Genomic DNA, 6,585 nt, shown 5'->3' on the forward strand with positions numbered 1-6,585 from the left:
TGAATTGTGTTTCTTTAAAATAACTCCAGACCACACATACACATAGGACTCCCCAGGAACCTCGAAAGCTGGGTTGGGGGATTCTTATATATCCACCTTATATTCCAGACCTAGCACCAAGTGATTACCACTTGTTCCTACACATGGTGATTTTTGGTAATGAAAAATTCTCTTAAAAAGAGGTTTGTGAAAATCAACTGTTTTTGACAACAGGGACAAGAAATTCTGTGAGAAAACCGTAATGGAATTACCTTCAAAATTACCGAACGAAAGTTATCGAACATAATAGAACAGTGTCCTAAAACCAAAAATGAAATTGTTTCAATAACATTTTAAAGAGGTATAGATTTTAAACATACTTTCAACAACATATCAAAGTCAGAATCTCGAGCTACAATTTTTAAACTAAATCCAGTAATTAATATAACCTCAATATTTTATGCGTTATGAGGTTTCTGATTTAATCGCCTTATTTTAAATTAACTAAAATTAAAATAAATATACAATAGAGAAAAGGGACAAATTAAATTTAGTTAAAATAGAGAACAAACATCATGATATTTTAAGTTATATAATTATTTAACTACTTTAATTATCTTCTTGTTATACATTTCATTTTATTATAACACCCTTATTTATTATCAGATACGTATAAATAAAATATAAAAAAATCAAATAAACTAAAATAAAAATAAATAATACAATGGAGAAGGAAGTAAAGAAATATAATAAACAATACAATAATTTAAATGTTTAACATAACCTCAAATGTATATATTTTTAATTCGTATCATTATTATGATTTAGTCAGTTATATTTTCAAATTTAATTTTCTTTTTATTATAAATTTCGTTTAATTAAAATCTTCTTCATTCAATTTCTACTAAGAACTGTAAAAATATATTATCAGATATGATTTCCACCTAGAGCTATTTATATATGGAAAAAAAGGCAAACAAATCCGAATGAAAATAAATAATGCAACGGAGCAAGAGAGAGGGCAAAGTGACAAAACCAATTGGGACAAATGTAAGAATAGCTGTCATCAAACCGAACCGGGGGTGAATTACACAGAGGTCTCTTTTTAATTTCACTCCCTCCGGATAAGATTTCCTTGAAGCTAATAAATAATTTAAATTTAATCGACTCAGTTCTGCGACTAAATCTAATTTTGTCTTTGTTTTATCCTTGGATTTGGTCGATTTGAAACTCTATATGCAGTTAAATATTCGTGATTTATTATGCTCTTTGCTTTTCCGGTTATTTAATTAAGTTTTGATTCTGCATGGGAGTTTTTCCATTGCTTTTTGTTCTTTATTTATATTATAATTCGTACAGTTGGAACAATCCATTCACAAGAAATTATTGAGCTACAAAAAGGTTCTTAATTATTGCAACGAGCAAATTATGTAATACAAATATTTAGAATTCGAAAATAATAAAAATTAATAGATTGTCCGGTTTTATATAGAGCCTATTCTATAGATATATTAATATTTATACAGCTTCTTGTTCTTTTATCTTTCTTTTGAAATAAAAAGTAATATAAATTAGTTTACACAATGTGCACAAAATCTAGCAATGTCTTATTGTGGCTTGTGTACTTAGCTGATGTGAAATGGTCTTTAAAATATTGAATTTACAAAAAAAAATCTCAAAATTAATTCACTCTATGTATTTTAAATCCTGTGTATTAGTTGAATCAAAAATACGAGGGCAATTTCAAGAGAAGTCAGTTTCTTTTTAAATTTTCTTCTCAGTAACTTTAGGTTCGTCACTGATATCTTCCAATGTCATCTGTTAATAAATTGCTGTGAGATTTTGCAACACTAATTGTATATAATGCTATCGAACACAGTGATATTTATGGTAAATAATGGGAAAAGAGAATTTTTTGAATATGATAGTAAAGCTAAGGATGTAAAATCATATTTTTATACTTTATACCTATACATTTCTGATTTTGCAAATATTTCAAAAGATTAACAAAAATTAGATGTCTAAATGAATTGTTAAGCAAATTTGGGATAGTGTAAATATAAGAAGTATTTAATAGAAATTGGGAAATACATTTTGTAATATAACATTTGAGACTTTATGATTTATTATTTCATTCGGCTTATATAACTCACTAGAGCAGATAAATATTGCAGAAAAATTGAAATAATATATCGTATACCAAATTTTATTGCAATAAATTGAATAAAGTAAAGAATACAACAAAAGTAATCTAAGTTAGACACAGGCACACAGAAAATATATTTATAAAATATTAAAACAAAAACTAGAATAAATATAATTTATTTTACATAGTATACTCATATATCTTTTCTTAAATTTATCATTTTATCCTGATATTTTACTTAAAGTTTGCCTTTTGTGAGTTCTGCTTTCTTATGGGTTCTGATAATTATATTGATAGCTTTAGCATTTGGTGTTTCATTGTCCATAATCCTTTTCCATACTTTCAAATCAATCAGATCATCTAATGAATCTAATAATTTTCCAACTAAGAAATTTTTTTTGGGATCCACGCGATATCATTCATACCAATTATCTTGAAATGGTTAAAACGATCACCACTTAATATTATCCTGAGCTTTGAGACAGATTTGACATTAATTTTAAGCAAAAACGACATCATTTGACGAAGAAAAAACTGTTGTTCCATCAGGACAATGACGAAAATCCATAAATTGGGTTTCGAACTGATACCCCATCTATCATATTCTCCAGATTTAGACTCCTGGAACTATTTCCTCTTTCCAAACCTTAAGTAATAGCTGGGTGGTGAGAGATGTGAGTCAAATTGAGTGAAATAAATGTTATCACTGAATCGAACACCTATTTTTTAGGAGCTTGGGAAAAAATATTATTTAGAGGAAATAAACAAATTGGATACTGAACCCCGACTTATCAAATTGGCTTTGTAGATACGAATTTTCGAATAGAATCGCTCTTCTATAAATAAGCGCTTATATGCCGATATAACAATGACTACAACACGATTTTCCTAATTGGTACCTTAAAGTCCTATCTATCTAGTAAAAGTAACTCTCGTTTTGTCTTCGTATAGTACCAATTAGTTATTATCTAATTATAACACTAAGATTTACCAACGATCGTGTTTAAGGGTACTGTCTGCTAATAAAATACAAAAAAAAACCATCCGTGCATTCTTTCACGCGATCCAATCGTCCAGCTTAGGTAGCTGATACCGTAGTACCCAAAGGTACACACGTTACATTAAATAGATTTAATTGAAACACGATCAGCATGTTTATGGTTCTATAGTATATATATATATATAAAATATATAAAATATGATCTTTATTAAGAGATATACGGTTCACTTTATGTAAAAACTTATTGTCGCATTCACCAAATCGAAATAATTTCAAATATATTAAATATTAATCGTAAATATTAAAATGAAAACTTAATTATTATAATTTTTGGACCTAAAGAGACTTTTAATAATAAATATCGGTACAATTTAAGTTCAATTGTTATGTTTTCAAAATGTTTACAACAAGACCATTTGCTGTATCGATTTTAACAAGCAATAAGCAAAAGGCGCTAAGTCTGGTAAATATGGTGGAACTCTCCATTTAATTATAATACCCGTTTCTTTCCAGTTATCCAAATGATGTTAATAGATTTCAATTACAATGGTTTCTTGTTGATACTTCCAAATGCATAACATAAAATTTGTGACAGTAGATAGTCTATTGGGGTAAAAATATCAGTATTTTTATGTGACTAACCTAAATAAATTAAATTTTTTGGAATGAGTTAATAAGTACGAATACCATAATGGTGAAGCTGTTTTCAGCCCTTTACATGCTTGTGGTTATTTCTCAAGTAATAAAACCCTTTTTCAACTATAATTTCATCAAGCACTAGTTTTTATGCAATGTTTTACACATTTCAGCTTAGTTTATATCTAGTAATCCCTAGAAATCCAGATTTTCCGAATGTTCACGACGTTTTTTGTTAATATCATGATAATTAATGTTTTCGAATGGTTAAAAGTAAACCAGATAGTTGTGATGTGATGGTGAAACATTACCATAAATACTTAGTGGGCCTCTGAAGATGACTTTATTAGTTTAAACATGAAAAGTAACTCAGTTTTGTGTTGCGCATGTCTAAACGCTAATAGTGACCGAAAAAATGTCAAATAAATGACAAACATATCAAATTTGACAGTGTGGATCAACATTAAGCCCCCCTGTCACTAAAATTACGATAACAAAAGGGCACTAATAAAAATTAATTCATATTCCTAATAAAATAAGTGTAGAAAATAAAAAATATAGATATTTAAAGTAAATTCAAAAAGGGGAAGATAGCACAGACAGTAAAATCGCCCCAAATACATACATATTTACATTACGGAAAACTAACTCGATAAAAAAACACTGTTATCTATGTAAGATTTATTATTTCAATAGCGATGATATCAGAAATATCTTAATTTATGGATCTGGGTTCTCATTAGTTCAGCTTCGAGAGCCCAAAGCGACAATGTTTCCGGTTAACGAGACAAGAACCAAAGACGGCACTAACAGTATTTTTAAGAGCCATCCGTGGTATGCGCCAAGACCCTAGTTTTTGCGTTCGAAATATTTCCTTGTCCATTCTTTCATTTTTCTCACCAAACTACATCTCCGATCATAGAATATCAAATGAATTGTTATCGTATAGTTATGATCCTGGGATAATTCCTAATTACAGAACGAAGAAGTCGTGAGCTTTTGTTATTGGGCGGTATTTAATTTTAAAGGAATTATTGTTTATTACACACTACTATTTTTGTTATTAAAAAATCGATTGTCATCTGAATAAAATTTTATGGTAGATACAGTGGTTTATATATGAGACCCCAGTTGTTATAATGTGTCTTTAACCGATTTTGCAACATGTTGCAACATTTTAACTTATTCATTGTGTATCTATTCAATACCCAATTTATATCAAAAATTGCAAATCTCCAGGTTTCGACGGAATATCGATTACCCAAGCAGTTAGCGCTACTGGCAAACATCATTAACTCCATAATGAGGCTGCAACATTTCCCAGCGTCCTGGAAACACGCACACATAGCGGCTATTCCCAAGAAAGGAGCAAAATCATCTCCATCTGACTACAGGCCCATCAGCCTTCTCGGTGCCATCTCGAAGCTTGGCGATAGGGCAATACTCTACGCTCTCAACTCTTTCACAAAAGAAAACAACATAATTCCTGATGAACAATTCGGCTTTCGCGCTCACTACTCATCCATCCATCAGACTACCTTTCTGGCCGAGCTCATCCATTACGCTCTTTACGAACGTAAAAAGCTTGGAGCAGTCCTTCTTGACCTAACCAAAACTTTTGACAACGTCTGGCACGACGTTTTGATAGCAAAATGCGTGTGCTGGTCCCAGCCTTATTTAACCTCTTTATTTCAGATCCGCCGGGAAAAGAGCACATTGACGTTGAGTTTTACTCTGACGACACTGCTTTCTTCACAGCCGCCAGGTTCGAAGTTACAATTCATGAACGTTTAGAGAAGCAGCTTGATCATGCGGTCAAGTAGTTCAAATTCTGGAGGTTGCAAATCAACCCCATGGAAACCCAGGCCATCATTTTCCACAAGAAGCGTAACGCACTGCGCGTCTCGCAACTTAAGATCAACACTGCTACAATTCCATGGCTGGATAACGTCACGTACCTAGGTCTCCACTTCGACCGACAGTTCGGTTGGCATTCCCAAATCCGGAAAGCAATCTAGAAAGGTTCGGGGATAGAAAAACTGCTATCTTCTCTGATCTGCCCTTCTAGCAGACTTCCCATCTCCATCAAATGCTTATTTTACAAGATGTTAATTCGGTCCGTACTCCTCTACGGATCTAATGTCTACTTCAAATTTGTTACACCCAACCAGGTGAAACGGATTCAAGTTTTCCAAAATAAGCTCCTCAGAAGAATCTCTTAAACGCTCCATGGTTGGTAAGAAATAATCGAATTCATAGGAACACTCCACTGATCACAATGACACTCCAGAAATAAAGATATACTTGATATCTCAATCATTCCAAAAACAGTAACTTAGCTCAAGTTCTTCTGAAAACGCGCTTAACACAGCGTCACCCCTAACTTCCTTCCCTTTTCCAAGCTGAAACGACCTCATCCATAGCTGTAGTTATAACTTTTGCCCCCATACGACATTATCCAGTCGTATGTTTACCTATTATTTATAAAATAATTATAAATAAAAGATAAAATCTTATTTTCTCCTACTTTTTTCAATATGACCGGCAATGACTTTCCAGTACACTTAATATTTAGATTATTCTGAGGGCTATTAGTGTTCAAGCTATAGTATAACTTCACAGAATAAGTACTACGACTTTAAAACCATGTAGTAAGAAAAACCGAAATAACTTTTTCACCAACCTATTATGATATTAATTATAATAATGTTAAATGAAAACTAGTTTATCTTTATCAAGCTACTTATTTTGTATATAAATAAAGCAACTAAACAAATATTTCAATAAATATGGATCCTCCGCCATTTTATAAAAACTTTATTTA

Source organism: Rhynchophorus ferrugineus, unplaced genomic scaffold (genome assembly GCF_030347505.1).
Source record: "Rhynchophorus ferrugineus isolate W39M unplaced genomic scaffold, kcgeb_rfMv2 rfM5, whole genome shotgun sequence".
Lineage (NCBI taxonomy): Eukaryota > Metazoa > Arthropoda > Insecta > Coleoptera > Curculionidae > Rhynchophorus > Rhynchophorus ferrugineus.